We start from the raw sequence: 17,204 nt of genomic DNA, 5'->3' as shown, positions 1-17,204 counted from the left end.
CCCCCCCCCCCCCCCCCCCCCCCCCCCCGCCGCAAACTCGTTGGCGTTACGCTTTGTAACTGACCGAGCGTGTCCCCATCAACCGGCTCTACGTACGAGTCTTATCGGATGGAAATGAAACAGCCCCCAGTCGACAAGCCGATGGTTCTTGTTGTTTATCGATGAATTTGTATCCCCTATCGAAAGGCATCCAATGGAGATATTCAACGCACACTCGCCCACGAAATTTCGTTATATATCCCTCTCGTCGTACGGATATTAAACCGCAATTGAGGTGATTAATGGAGGTTCGATTGTTTCTGAGTGAGGGAGAGGTATGATAGAAAGAGGGCAGGGAGAAAAATATCGAGGATTTCATCAAACGATTTGATATATTTTTTCTAATTTTTTTTTTTTTGGTTGGGGAGAAAAGAGTTATAGAGGACGAGAGATTGGGTTTAATTTATTTGATGAGTTTGCACGCACGAAAAAATTTAATAGAAAAACTTAGCGAATTCGTCAGACAATTCGATTGGCTTTCTATTGAACTTTCTATTAGTTTTGGCCGATTCTATTGAAATGGTTAATATAAAATATTCTATGGAGAAAGTCAATATAATTCAATTTTTTTGTGCAACTTATTCTATTGAGATAATTTCTGTAGAAGTTTCGCGGCTCAAATTCTCTGTTTTTTGCTTCTGAATGGAAGTTTTATAATCGTTCAAATTTAAGTTTCGGATTTTGTGAGTGATATCGACCCATTATGATCCAAAAAGTGCGACAATACAATTTTTAGACCGTGTCCGGACGTATGTGTGTATGTATGTATGTGTGTGACGAAGGTTTTTTCAGTTATTCACTAATCAATTGATGGAATTAAATCATTTCTTTTTCCCAAATGTAGGTATTGTTGAGCCCTATTCATCGACATTAATCAAAAAATTTAATTCTTTAATAATTTTTTTTATTTTTAAATTTGTCAAAAAATCGGTTACTCCACGACACCAAGAAATGTTTATATATTCATTGTATGATGGTTCAATTGATTTTGTTTCGATGCCCGTTTGACGAAGGCCGAAGATGAAGCCGATAGCCATAATCGATTTATATAAAAATTTTCTAAATTCTGGTATTTTTTTATATAAAGTTTCAAATGAATTCAATTACAGCTTAAAATATTAGTTTCAATGCCATATTGTCAAAGTTAAACCATATTTACGATAGCTATATCTGTGGATTTTATTTTTATGATGATTTTTGAAAATTTTGAATTTTCCATCATCTCTTTATACTATAAAAATCCAAATCGACTTCTCGTGATAGAAATTTAGTACTCGAAATTAAGACTCTGAAATTAAGGGTCACAAAGGTCTAAATAACGGTCACGAAGGTAAAATATGAATGAATAACGGTAAATAAGGTTGAATAAGGGTAAAATAAGGGTCAGATTAAGGGTCAAAAGGGTTACAAGGGTAAGGATAAGGGCAAAACAAGAGTAACAAGGGTATTAAGGGTCCAAATAAAGGTCAGGTGAAGGGTTACAAGAGTCACAAGGGTAAGAATAAGGGTCAAACAAGGGCAACAAGGGTCAGATTGAGGTTGATTTGGATCTGATTAAGGGTCACAAGACTGAGGGTCACAAGGGTCAGATGAAGGGTTCAAATAAGGGTCAGATTAAGGGTCCAAATAAGGGTTATGGGGGTCACAAATTAAGGGTTACGCGGGGTATAATAAGCGTCAGAATGAGGGTCACGAGGTCAGATTAAGCGTCGTAAGGATCAGAATAAGGATTATGGGGGTCACATGGGGATCATATTTGGGTCATATGTGGGTCATACGCGGATTGGCGAGCGAAGCAAGCGGGGGCGTAGCCCCTTAGTATATTAATAATAATCGACAACATCGGCCTAACAGACTTATGTAGACTTATGTAGACGACAACCCTGTAGAATGTAGCGTCCATAAAAAAGCCAATTTCAATAATTAGAAAACCGTTGAAAGACAATATAAACACCGAAACCTGAATAAGAAATATAGTTCCTGGAGTGAATGCCACATAGTTGGGGCGCGCATGGCTGCCCGCGAATCAACAAAGAGGTGAGGGAAGTGATCGGATTGCAAAAAAACAATCGGTTGTATGAAAGAAAGGGATAATAAGAATAATGATAGTGATAACATTCAGGAAAGTTGAAAATTTAACACAATTGTTTAAAAATATATCTCATTCAATTCAATAACATGGAATAAGCAATAAAGAATAAATAAACATAGAAGAAGAATAAATAAACATAAAGTAAACATAGAAGGAAATGATGTGCAAAATGATTATTCGGAAGCACAGTGCCAATTTATTTGCAAAAATATCTACTATTGAAGGATTTATCCGAGTGAAAATTGAATTTTCCATTTAACACCTCATATTTGTTGATCGCTAATCAATGAATTTATCCAATCATCGAATTAATTTCGAAATTCATTCATTCATTTCATCGTGCCTTATTTTTCGGTGCAAATAATTTTTTTCAATTTTCTAACAATGGATTCATTAATTAATTAAATTACCAATAAAAAATAATCCACTGAATTGAATTATATGATTTACCAGGGAATCCATTCATTTTTTCCTTATTCTTGATTTTTTTTTCACTTTCAATTTTTTTCTTTTTTTTTATGGGAATGAACAACTTATGTAAATATTGACACAGAGGGCATTTGAAGCGACATACGAGGGATTTACGACCACCGAAAATGAGACGACTCCGGTGTAAACCCAGAAACACGAACTCGCACTTTAACCCCCTGGGCACGGGAGTTTTAACTGTTCGCTTTTATTTAAAAACCTAAATGGTATAGTGCAGCAACCGAGAGGAAGCTGAAGGGCTAACGAAGCCCTTTCACGTCTCACCTCCTCCCCCGCTTACTTTCATGGAAATGAAACACTTATTTTTAGCTGGGAAAAATTGGTTTTCGTATATATTCTTTTTGTATCTTCCTTCAAGCAATCTCTCGCTTCACGACTTTTTCATCGTTTTATGTTGAAGTATTTACGCTCAATTTACTCTTTTGATAAAAAATTTTGATGAAAGATTTTCCATAAGGATTTTATGGTGTTGAATCGAGCGGAAGTACTTCATTAATTCTTGCGTTGAGATGTTTCATTATATTTTTAATGAAAATTCCTTGAAATATTCTTTCTTCAACGATGTCTGCACAAGATAACGATTCATAAAGAATTGTATATGAATAAATTTCAGCTATAATGAAATAACATTGAGATGAGGCAGGGTTTTCACCCCAGTGAAAGGCAATGAGTAGAGAAATTTCTACGCGGAGAGAACAGTTGGATAAAAATTACCTAGAAAATCGTGTCAGATTTTACTGTAGGAAAAGTAATTGTGGAGCGAAATGTGTCGATTCTTTCTGTATCGATTCAAAAATTATCCATCAACTCATAGAAACTGATTAAAATCAATCGTTTGCTTACATTTTGTCTTCAGATCCTTATGAAGTGTGACTGCATCCAATGTCCACAACATAACGATCGATAACCAAGATTAGTCGATCGAGCACCCTGGACAAATGTAATTTTAGAAATTTATTGCAATCTGTGTAACTGCACTTGGAGAGGATAAAAATCAAAATTGAATTCGATGCCTTTGAATATTTATTCGTTGGAAATCATGCCGCAATGCTCCTCTAAACGGCCCAATGAGCCCTGCTCAAAGCTCTTTGGCTCAATGGCTACTGCACGGAGAAAATTATTTGGTGAATTTCAACAACTAGTTGGTCTCACTAGTCTCACTAGGAACAACTACGAAAGATTACACTGATTACAAAGGATTACAGTCATTACAAATGATTACCACTTTATTATCAAAACTTGATTACAAATATGGTAATTATGTGATTACAATGATTACATTGATTTCACTGGCATCACAATTGATTACATCAGCGAGTGACACCACAATTATATCAGAAAGTGAAAACTTTATTGGTTTCATTGTCTGTAACTTTCCTTATTAATTAAAATAATTGATGGAATCTCTCAAACGATTTCTAGAACTGTCAAAATTACTACAAGTTCACTCGTGAGTGTTAATTACATAAAAACCAAATTTTATTTATTTACAGATTCGCGAGGCAAACCGGAAATTACACGGGATTATACGAAATGTGTCGTATTCAGCGAGTGTCTTGGATTTATACCTGAACGTGGGAAATGGAGGCTGGAGGAGGGGTTTACTAGCTTCGTCATGAACCCGATCACGAAGCAACAATTTAACCGACCAAAACTGAGGTGGCATTTCGCGAGCGAATGAGCTCCTGGCGCTGAGAGACTTAATTCTCTTCGTTACCCTCAGTGTTTCGGTTTCCTCGAATGAATAATGAACCGAATCATGTTAGATGACAATCATCCGGCTTTGTTCAACTTTTCACAATGAAAAATTTCTAATTGACTGAAATAAAAAGATCAAAAAGTCACAATTTATCATTTAAATCATGCCCTGAACTTTTATAACTCCATACAAAATCAATTTAACTCCATACAAAATCAATTTTTCAGTGTCAATTATTGAATCACTGAGATTAGTTGTGAATTTAAAAATAATAGTTTCACTCAATGTTGAAATAATACACGAAAATTTTTCTTCAAGGCTCGAAATTGAATAATATTGTTGAAAAATTACAGAAAATAAAATTCTTTTCATATTTCCAATGGAAGATACTTTATATACTGATTTTTATGTGAAAAATTTTAATTGGAAAAATTATATAAATATATATTTTTGAAAAATTGAATAAGATAAAATAAAATGATCTAAGCTAAGATTAGAATTCTTCTTCCATGGCAAGAAAACGTTTCATCAATTTTTTTATAGAGGAATAGGGGATTGATAAAAATCGAGATAGTTCGTTATATTGTTCAGAACAGTCATATCAATCATTTAAACAAATCATTGAAGTTGAATCTCACATTCAAATTGTCGAGTTTGTCCTAATAAAACCAGATCCGAGAAATTCAACTAAAATCATATACTATTCAATAATTATTCAATTATTTTAATGATTACTTCCATCAGAAGCGACAATTCCTCTCATCATTGAACTCATCACTTTATAACCGAGAATGTTCATCACAATTTTCCTTCAAGTCTTCAAATTTAACCAAATTGATGAGGAATGAAAACAAATTCCATTTTGGCGTTCGATAGAATCAAATATAAATTCTCATATTCACAAAAAAAATTACATAAATCCTTCGAAAAAGTCATTTAAGTTGAAACTCAAATATGAATTGTGAAATTTGTTCCGATAAAACTCTATTTTCATGGAGAAAACTGACTTTAAAAAAAGTAAAAGACAATAGAAAAAATAGAAAAAACCAATTGGCATGAAATCCAAAGCAATTTCAAACTCTGAACACTGGGATGATTGTCTGGTAGAGTCAATAAACTGTGCCAACAGCTCGGAGTTTTGAGTTTTGGAATAGGATGGGGCATGAGGGTGAATTGGTTTGAATAACAGTGGCAATCAGCTGGAGGGAGAGAGTCTACACTGACCCAACTATGACCCCCCCAACATGTTTGCATGCACTCAGCCTCATTTTCTCGAGTTTAATGGTAACCTAAACGTCCTTATAACGACATAACTACATAGATAGCCTCCTGGAATCTTGGGTAAGAAACAAAAACGTTGATAATGATAATTACTACGCAAACCGCACGAGTTTTTCAAGTAGGATAATTAGATGAAAATTTCTGATAAATTATTTCTCGCTGGTGTAACAGAATTTTCGAATAAAAATATCCTATTTCCAGTCCTCTTGAAGAGTGGGAATTCCATTGAATCCAAAAATTCAAGACATTCACTAAATGAGGAAACAAGAATTCATTCAACATCGATTAATTGATTAAATTTTGCATTAATTAATCGGTGGAAGAATGGCAAAAATATAAATATTATTAACTCCGTGAAACAAAAATGGGAAAACAAGAAAAAAACGGATCGGTCCATTGGTTGTCGAGATATCCCTGCTTGTAGTTCTGCCGTGTTCCCTTTCGGTCACCCATTCTTTTTCTGGTATTACTCGCTAATGCTCAAGCTCAGTGATCGCAGGATATCCCGGTATGCTTCTGAGCTGTACAGTTGCTTGTGGCGAGTTGTATTTTTTTCGGGTTTATATAAGCAACTAATAAGAAGAAAAATAGGAAAAAACAGAAAGAAAGTAGGCACTAGAGTGATACAGGAAATTGAGAGGAAAGCAGCAGGGGGAGGAGATGAGAGGGAATTAGAGTCCATATAGGTCTAAATGTCACCAATTAACGATATTTACACTATTTACACCACAAAGGTTATACAAATGACACTGATTATTTTCCACTGATAACTCATTATTTGGCCCGATAATTTAAGATGAAATAACTGTGATAATAACGGTTGATGAATGATACAATTTTATAGTGATGCCCGTGAATACCGAGATGTATACCCTATACGTGATGAAGTGATAGCGATATGTATCTTCGAAAAACCAATGTGAACTCTATGCCTGATGAATCCATACTCCCGCGAGGGCCGGTCGACCCCAATGGTCTCTCGAACTCAAAGCCCGACCTCATCCGATTATTCCTGACTGGCCCATACCGCGAACCAGTCTCAATTTTAAACACAGTCCTTGGCATCAAGTATTCACCACAAAAATGGAAAAGTTCAATTTTTTTAACCTGATATTATCTCCAGTCGAGGAATTATCTACTTTCATGAATTGATAAAAAATTCGTACCTAGGAGATGATTTCATATTAATTTTCAATCTATTAAAAATTCAATTGAATGTAGTATTGAACTGTTTAACAGTTATTTATCTACCCACTTTCATATCTCTTCTCCCCATTGTTACCATAAATGCATATAGAAATTAAGAAATTTCTGAATAGTGTCAATTAAATGCCTTTGAATTCCGAAATATCCAATAAACTTATTTTCATCGTCCCATTATTCATCCTGACATTTAAAAAAATCGACTTTACATGAATTGTTGGAAGCCTATCGCTTGATTAGGTGTCAAGTAACCAGCAAAACAGTTGAGGCTTGAGTAATGGGCTTCACCATCCTCCAGTCTGGCTATTTGACGCGTGCCCACCATTCATGGATTTTTTATCTCCACCTTTTCTCACCTTTAAATGCCAACGAGATGAGTTACGACGGTGATTCCCCTCGCTCCGGACTTGAATGAGAGAGTTACGCGCTCATTCATTCTTCAGACAACCGCAAGATTTTTAGAAACAATTTTCACGTGTTCTTGGACCTGGTGAGGAGACCTCGAGGTGTCCTGATACCTCTTGGGTCGGAATTATCAAAGTTTCAGGGGCAAGAGGGGAAAGGAGAGAAAGAACTTCGTGTCTATTTATTTTTCAGCGAGTGGCAATAACAATTTTGCGCCCTATACCAGAATAGTACGGCTGTTGGAGTCACGCGAAGTACGTGGAGTACGTGTAACCAAGTGATATTACTAGCAAATAGCCTCTAGAGGCGAGTCATCAACAGAATATTCATGGAAACTTAACAATGTTCAAGTTTACCACTTCGTTATTATACTTTGTTTCGTTTAATTAGTTTTTGTGGAAGTTTCTGATGTTATGTTGGGGTATTTTTTAAATTGTTGCGGAGTGGGTTATTATCTTTCAAACTAGGCGTTAATTAATTTGTCGGTAGTATGGGGTCATCGTAAGATTTATTTGACTCCTCAGTTCATTGATGGGGAATGGAGAGACGAGATGAACGAAATTTTTACGATGATTAGAAATATCATGGGAAAGACGGGGCGTCCGCACTTTTTTCCTTTGGAAAAAATCTTTTGGAAAAAATCTCTCGGAAAAATACTTTTTTTTCAAAATTACTTGTGAAAAAATTTTTTCCGGAAAAAACTATTTGAGAAAAATTTTTTTCCGGAAAAAATTGTTTGGCAACTTTTTTTTTGGAAATAATTTGGCGGTATTAATTTTTTTGAGAAAAAATAACTTGTGTTAATGGAAATAATTTTGAGCTCACAAAATTCCCAAGGATACCTATATATTTGGGTATTAGCCACGGCACAATATAAGCACCACACGAAACAGTGTCATAAGTGGGGGAAATTAATCTCCAGTCGATTGTCGCTATCCCTTCCAACGTCAATTTTACTATCGTACCATTCACTACATTTCCAGCTAGAATCTAAAGCCAAAATATGCCCATTAAGTCTGAAATTTCCCTGAACTTCTGTCAAAATTATTTTCTGTACATTTTTTATGTAAAAAATGGATACTATTTTTTTGTTCTGACATTTTTTCCAAGGAAGTAAAAAAAAATTAAATTCCGGGAAAAAAAATTTCCCAAGTAATTTTTTCCGAAACAAAAAATTCCCAAGTAATTTTTTCCGGGAAAAAAAATTTCCCAAGTAATTTTTTCCGGAAAAAAATAATTCCGGGAAATTTTTTCCGGAAGTTTTTTTTTTTAGGGAATAAGTGCGGGAACCAAAGACGGAATTTAGTGTTGAAAGTTTTTTAGTTATGCACCCAGAAAAATAATTTATTTAAAGTTGTGTTTATATTAATTAAATGTTTTTTAAATATTTATAAATCTTTATTTGATCCAAATAAATTATTTATTTATACCATATGAACAGTTTTCTGACATTAAGAAAAAAAATTTATTTGAATCATATAAAAATTTTTGCTTGGGGGGGGGGAATTCTATTTTATGGTTTCACTATCAGGGAGACAATAGTGAAAGAAGGTCGTATATACTGGAGTGAAAAGTGTAATCAAACAAGCAGAGGTTCGAGCCGATTCGACAGAAGAAATGTGACCGTTACTTCATCTATTATTTGCCTTTTTTATTTTTCATTTCTGCCAATTGCATTGGTAGTAGGCTTCCGAATGGATTCGTAGGAACTTCATTATTTGGATTGAAAATCGACAATTTCTATCAAATTTTATGATTTTAAGCAAGCTATACTCTACAAAGAGAAAAATAGTGCCTGATGATTCAAAAAGCATACTTACGTTAAATTTTTTCAATAATTTCGACCCATTACGTCATACCCTGTCCTTGTGACAGGCATCCATATTCGACAGGGTGTTTAGAAGAAGATATTCGACCTTTCGGTCAAATGGATTTATACAAAAAATTGAATATCTCCAGAACCACTTGGCCGATTGCGCCCATCCAAAATATGAATCTTAGATATCATAAGAGCTATGATCATACTTAATTTCAAATTGCTATTACCATTTTTCATCAAGTTATCATACGTACAAGGAGGAAATAGCAAAAAAACATCAAAACGGGAATATCTCTGAATCTTTGTATGGATATATGGACGTCTGACAGAACCTGGGTTAAACTCTGGCTGAATCCTGAATTAACCTTAATTAAATCCCGGTTATGCACCGATTAAACCTTGATTGAACCTCGATTAAACCCGGACTGTAAACGAATTCGAGTCTTCAGAGGGTTTGAATGTAGAATGATTTGACAGAACAAAATAGTGCGCAAAATTTTGATGACATTTCAATTGATGATAGTATTATAACATGAAAAAATAGAAGAAAAGTATAGTAAAATAAGAATTTAAAAAAGAGAACCCATTTAGAAACAAATCGCTAATTTATTCGCAACAATAAATACACTCGTTTAAAAAAAAATACACCTGTCCACTTGTTTGAATCGTGATGAAACAATCATTTCATTCGTTCGGGATTTTTAATTACTCAATTGTAGAGAAATTCCGGGAGGAAATACTTTCGCGATTATCTCAGTATCTACTGCAGTAGAAAGGGTTCTCTCGGGCTTTTACGCCTGAAATTTATTTCCGTAGCTAATGGTCCCACTCTCATTACTGATACTTCAATTATTCAACAAAAATGGTGTACGCCTGGTATAAACATTTGCCGTAGACCCATTAGGTTAATTAAATTACTTCATTGGTGAATACAGTTCGAGCGGAGGAATTAATTAGAGAGTGACACCACACCTGTCAACTTGAGGTGCTCATCATGTACTGAGCGCAATCGACTATTTGTCGAACATTATTGCAAGTCACTAGTCAAGTAATGGAAAACGTGTAAATAAAACTTCCAACATTTTTGTTAGAATTTCAGGTTAAATTTTTTTAACAGTGGAGTGAATCTAAGTGTTAGTCCAGGGTAAATGGATTGACAGAACTTAGAATTCATGTGATTCAAAATTCACGTAAATGTTCTAGAAGTCGAATAAAATGGAATGAAACATAAAAATAATTATATAGTCTTGCAATCAAATGCCATCAAAATTATAATCCAACACTGGTTTTTTTCAGTATTCATAACTGAAAATTAATATAAAAAATAAATTCACTGCAGTATTTTTACCATAAAATACCCGTAAAATTCTGTTAATCCCGGTATCATGTATTTTAAAATTATGGCAGGTGAATGTAGTAAATTTAAAACACTAAATAATAAAGCTGCTTTTCCCGTGAGGGAATTTTACAATACTCCTGTATGCGCAGATTTATCTTATGTAAGAAAAAATTCCTATACGATACCTTAAAATACGTTGTTGTGATTGTTGTGATTGTTGTGTTGTGATTTTACCACTCTATGTGTGAAAAAAACTTCCAACATTTTTGTTAGAATTTTGGGTCAAATTAAAAAAAAAATGCATCATTTCCTTCAGTGGTTCCAAATATCCCTAAAAAATCCGCAAATGAGCATTAAGCCGCGCGATTACGCGAGTTGTCACGTAATTTCCCCTATTTATTCCTCACTGACCGAGAAACTCTCCCCGAAAATTCGAAACAAAATCCGCACAAGTGCTCACCAAAAAATTCAGAATCTCCTTTTCCCCGGTAGCATCAACCATAGACAGCTCACACTCCCATGAAACTTCGCATCAATAATCCACAGTTCACTGAAGTTCACAACATCAAAGCCTCCAAATTTCGAATCAAATCACAAAATCTCTCGCCCGATAAAATCCCAAAAAAATGCCAACTCTGCGACCCCACTGGCCCCTCAAGCCGGTTGATTCCGTGAAATCACACCAACTTAATGATCAATATCACTCTGATCTCATCAATCTCGCTCGACGATCCAGAGGAATGGTTCGTCAATCGCCGTTGGGGACGGTCGTTTCTCCTCCAATAACTTCCACAAAATTAAGCCTCATCGGCTTCTCCGAGCGTTGCATAAACATACTCGAGTATCAGAAATCTCGGACAGAAAATAACGAATCAATTTTAAATTTTTGCATAAAAAAAATGTCATTCACAAATTCCCAAATTATTTCCACTTAAATTCAACAATTCTCATTAAATTCTAATTATTTTAAACATCCACTTATTAATTAATATTAATAAATCATAATTATTGCGATCTCACGGTTCAAAAAATTCCCCACAATTAACTTTACCCATCAGTTTTGATTTCCAACCCAATTTTCCTCCACTCACTTTAAATTATTATCACTAGAATAATTTTATTTATCAGCATTAAATGTCAATTATAATTGTTATCATCACTAATTCTCGGGATTATTATTTATTTTATTGATTAGAATCGTTGCAATACTTCACAATCCACAAAATTCCCTACACATCGTTTAATTTAATTCTTCAGATTTTTTAGTTTTGTTTTCAATTAATTAACTTCATGGATCAATTGATTTAGGATGTGCCCAGATCCTTGATCACGTCTGAACTGGAATGACGAAGGACTCGAGAGGATGTTATGTAGCACCAGCAAGTGATTGTGGTGATGGACAAGGGCACACACTGCGTCGGCCGCCACCAAACGAAGTGTGGAGAGGGGCGAGACTCTCTGGTGGCTGTCTGGGGGGAAGGGAGTAAAGTCAGAGAGCTCGTGGCACTCAGCCTGCCGGCACGTAGCGTACTGCCACGTACTGGCTCGGGCTCCCAATGCGCTACTATCCAAACCAGCGACACAACCAACGGGCGCAAGCTCCTCACCTCTCTCTGTACTATTCCTGGGCCACTGTAAGAACTGTATGGTACCTGTGCGAATGAGGTGTATGTGGGTTGAGGAGGGTTCTTGTTGATTATGTGACCTCTTGAATTTTTTGGAAATTGGACGGGTGCACGCGGAGGAATCACGTGGGCTAATCGAATGAAAGCCGTTATTGGAAATTTTTGTATGAGTTTCAATAACTTTTTTATCCTGGGGAAAATCAAAGAATTTCTACAGTTTTGCTTCCGAATTGAAGTTTTGTAATCGCTCAAATTCAAGTTTTCTATTTTTTATGTTAGAATAATTAAATACGGGCTAAAAAGTCCGAATATGCGATTTTTAGATGGTATGTGTCTGTATGTATGTATGTGGTCTTTTTTCTCCATTTTTTATAATTATTTTTCTGAAATTCTCAATCAAGGGATTAATCGAATTTCATGATTTTTTCATGAATATAGACTCTAATAAGATCTATTCATTGACACCGATTAAAATTCAATTTTTCATACAGATAGGAAAAAATTGATATTTTTACAAAAATCTGTTTTTCATGATTACTTCACGTAAAAAATATAATATTATTTTTTACTATGTGAACATAGTACGAGCACCATATTCGACACACTCAAAATTGACTATTGAACATAATAAAAATTGCGAATCGGTATAGTGGAAAGTGGTAGAATAAAAGTAATAGTATATTTCGATACGATTGCGGGAGTGTTGTTGGGCTCGTGGGAGGTTTACAGCACGAGCCGAAGGCAAGTCATATAATCCCACGAGTCGAAAAACACTTTTTCGTGTCACGACACGAAAATTAATATACACACCTCGCCATGGAAAACATATCCCCCTCCCCCACGTGCAAGATTGTCTTCCGAGCCGAAGGCGAGGATTTGGAGGCTCACTCCAAATTCACCATCCCCCACATGCTTGCCATCCTCGCCTTCGGCTCGGAAGGCAATCTTGCACGTGGGGGATGGTGATCTGTTTTCCAAGGCTCGGGCATGTAATGTACTATTCCCGCGAGTATCGAACCCTATTTTTCATCACAATGTGTGGGAAGTGAGGTTTTGCGCACGCGAAGCATGCGTAAAATGTCACTTTACACACAGCGTGATGAAAAATTTAATTTGACACAAGTAGAAATTCGCTCAAGATCAATCACATTTTAAAGTTGTTTCGGTATGTTCCTCAATTACTATGTTCACATTGTAATTGTTAATTTTACGAGATAGGTCGTCTCATCTCCTCACGTAGTGGCTCTTCGGTTTCAGTCTTACGCTTACGCTTATTCGAGATTTTCGACATATTTCGAGATGGATTTCCTTTCTTCTTTTTACAATGGGATATTCGCTCCGTGAGAAAGAATCATCCATAACATCAATTAAATCAGGGCTTGAAAAGTATATTTCAATACCTTCTTAATCAAGTTCAAAAATGGTGAAATCAGCATCATTGCTTATCGAAATATGTGGCAGCGTATCGCCCAAGGAAATCGTTTGACTCCGACTGTCCAACACCTCAGATCAAGCGCTGCCGGGTATCTATGCATGAAGTACCTACCCCCTCCACTACCGCCGGATCGTGCCTATTAAATAAAATAACTAGTGGATTGGGCTGTTGGTCGCTCGCTGCGCTCGCTCCCATTGCGGGTGGATTGGTAGCGGATGTATTCATGTGGGTCTGACCCGTCGGACGGGTCGCACCAACAACTTCTCGATATTATTCCTCCCATTTTGACTGAAAGAATCCTTTTCAACTCTCAATACCCTGTTTATTTGTTCATGAGAAACCCTTGTTTTTAATTACATGATATTCATAACTATACTCACATCATTACATTGCCAAGGAGGAAAGCATCGATTTCCCCACTGCTCGTAAAGTCATACTCAAGCGAAATTTTGGTAAACACAGTTCTCACTTGATAATTTTATCAAAGCACACGCCGGTTCGACACAGTCGGTGTACATGCCGGAAGTAGACGCAAAAACTTGGTCAATCAAAAGATGTCGCGTTCATGAGAAATGTGTCGCATTTTCATGAGTCAAAGTACACCACTGATCTCAGCATTTGTTTTCATATAATACGAGACCATGGAGTGCGCTGCGCGCACTGTGTGACGAATTTGTATTTAAATTTCCCGGGTGAGAACTAACCAAGTTCATGCCTATGCGATTAACCAATGAGGAATCAGTCTTACGAATTTCGAGATATTTCGACTCTAACGATGTTCATTTATGTGTATGACCTTTCATAAATAGGATTTCTCTTAACTCGAAATACGATAAGATTTACGATAAGATAAATAATGAGATATTTGGAAAAACAACACACTTTCTTAGCAACTAACTTCAAATGAGTTAGTGACCAATTAGTAGAGGCGCCAGTCGATAACGATGTATTCCAATTGGAATTTTTTTATTTCTCATTTATTGATAGAAAAACGGCAATTTTTGGAAGAAATCAAAGAGAAGTATGGAATTTTCTTCATTATAATCGTTCTATATGTGATTTTCATGAGATTAAGAAAGTGTTCGTTGCTTGTTTGTCATTTTGAAATTTTCTTTTCGGGAAAACTCAAAAACCACTAAACAGATATCAGCCAAAATCTAATCCGCTCCAAGTTGAATGAAAACCTATCGATTGAAAAAAAAAAGTCAAATCGGACAATTCGTTCACGAGAAATCGTTAACCAAAATTTTGACCACGTACATACCTAGTAACACACACACACACACACACAGACAGACATTTTGTTTAAAATTGTCTAGGAACATCGAAAAAACCTTGAAACATGGAGATATGATGGACAAATCGATTTTTGATTTTCGGGGCCATTACAATAACTTCCCTGCCGGGAAGTTAAAAACGAGACAAGGTACATGGAAAATACCTTTAGTTACATCATATAAATCACTGCCTAATATCAATCTAATCTCCCTTATTCTAACCCGCGTCAAGAACGTGGATTTTATCTTTACAGATTTTTTATTGAGCCCTGACTTGGCTTATTTCCATTAGTTTTTGTATTGTTTTTGTATTTTTTTTAAAGTTTTTTTTACGGAAGCCGTATCATTACCGTTTCCAGTACCCTTCGAAGAACCTTTGATCACTTAATTAACCGTTATTCAATTTTTCAAAACATTCTTTCGCAACCTCGTACTGTTCGTTTCAATAGAAAAGTATCCCTTACATCCGCCTCATAATTTGCCATGTTCAAAGAGAGTGGACTCGGTGTTTAACGACATTCTCCCCTTTTTTTTTTATCAAACTGCAAGTAGAGCCGAGTACCTCTCTGACATACGCACAAAAAAGAAGGGAAAAATGAGTGGATGGAGAAAAAAACACGACAAAGACCGTTGGAAGACCAAGTGAGGTCACATGAATGTTACGTGTACGTGAATTAAATTTAACCCCAACACAATGTACAAGGTAGAATGTAGCAGGTGAATAAAATGAAATGAAACTGTATAGGTTAAAGATAAAACGTTTTATCAAGAATTTACTTTTTTTTCGTAAATTGAGTAACGACATTATACTTTTATAAATTAGTACTTGGATTTTTTTACAGTCAACAAAAGGAATGAAGGTTATTTTGCAGGGACGTACCTATACACTTGTAGATTATATGGAATATTCAATAATCATTCACTATTTTATCCAAAAACCCAGGGGAACATGTTTTTATTCAAATTTAAACGTAATTATATTTGTATTTTCAATCGCATCAAATAACTTTTTCCATACACTGATAGAAAAAATTATATTTATTGAGATGTTACTTTCTTGGAATAAGTATTATTATATACTTGAACCAATTCCATATAAATAAGGTATTATGGTGAATATCAATTATTTCTTCTTGCGATACATTTACTTGAATCAAATGAAACAGTCCTTGGCTTCAAGTCACATGTATTCACCACAAAAATAGCTACATTGCTACATATAAATAAGGTTCTTCCCATCAAACACGCATGAAACTATAAGTAGAAAATTTCAAGAGACCTTTACTGTACAGGAGAAAATTGAAAATGAATAAAAAAATAAAAAAATAACAGTTTTCTTCATAGGAGATGATTACATTGAGCAATGAATTGAATGTTGTTTTCTCGAATGAAGTCGATGTTTAAATTGAGCTTTCCGTACATCACATAAATAGGGGGGCAGATAAAGAAGGGAACAAAATGTAAAAACCCGAAGGGTGTACATATGGAACCAAAAATAAAAATATAAATGTCTTTCAACTCAACGACATCTTATTACAATCTCAAAACTTTTTCCGCGTAACAATATTCATCCTGATTCGACATACAAAATGCTCACTTTAATTACAATTTACTTGGAATAACGTATGTTCGTGTTGATTCAGATAACAACGTATTGAGTCATGAGAATAATTTTGATTTTTGAGTAAACCGACGAATTTCTGCAGTTGGCAAACTTTTCACTAGAAACAAATCAAATACTCTCATTATTGCGACAAATAAACGGAACTTCAATTCTAGAGACGTTCGATTTCTCCCAATCAAATGTATCTCAAGAAGAGATAACTGGTCCTCACTATGGAATCATGTTCATTTGGAAATGAACAACTGAATGATAATTGGTTCAAATGAAATTCTCTTGATAAAATTAATTTTTTCTGTCAGTATGAGATATTCCACAGAAAGTGTCAACGATTTAAATTCGAATTTTCCCTAGGAATAATGAGTTTTAATGGTGAAAAGTGAAAAATGACGTTTTCCAAATATTTTTTTTTTTTTTAAAGTTGCAACAATTTTACACAAACTCCATGCGTAAAAACCGGTCTTTTAGAAAGTATAAAGAATTTATATGGAATGAAGAAATGATTTATTCTATGCAATGAAAACAATGTCGAACAAAAAGATTATCGGAATAAGTAGGAAAACTTTGAATAAAAAACTTTATTAAGTTAAAGTTGGTCATGTCTCCGGACAACTAACCTGTATCCATATAATCCAACAACGTGCCAATATACAATTCCGCCGACATCAATTCCCAATGATTTAACACACATTAATGTCATCTCCACCCCGCGCAGCTCCATAAAATACCCCAGACATTTGAAAAATAAAAGTGTACACAATAACCCCCATCCACACCCCGAGGTAAAAAATTGCTTCCAAGACAAGAGGATAGTCGCCCCATGTGCACCTATTATTATGATGAAAGGAGAAAGCTTTCTCTTAAGGCTAAGTGCATCCTA

General features: G+C 35.1%; 1 protein-coding gene across 2 annotated transcripts in view; it reads right to left on the bottom strand.

Annotated features, from left to right (window-relative positions):
• The window catches only part of LOC107039205 (serotriflin), a 90,371-nt gene extending 78,499 nt beyond the window's left edge, over window positions 1-11,872 (bottom strand). For both annotated transcript variants that reach the window (XM_015258712.1, XM_015258713.1), the window contains exon 1: window positions 10,827-11,872. The gene's annotated coding sequence lies outside the window, so the exon portion shown is untranslated. The remainder of the gene's footprint in view (window positions 1-10,826) is intronic.
• Window positions 11,873-17,204: the final 5,332 nt, after the last annotated feature.

The sequence above is a fragment of the Diachasma alloeum genome, unplaced genomic scaffold, assembly GCF_001412515.2.
Source record: "Diachasma alloeum isolate Michigan unplaced genomic scaffold, Dall2.0 Dall_scaffold_00294, whole genome shotgun sequence".
In the NCBI taxonomy this organism is placed as follows: Eukaryota; Metazoa; Arthropoda; class Insecta; order Hymenoptera; family Braconidae; genus Diachasma; species Diachasma alloeum.
This window is presented reverse-complemented; position numbering and strand designations above follow the sequence as displayed.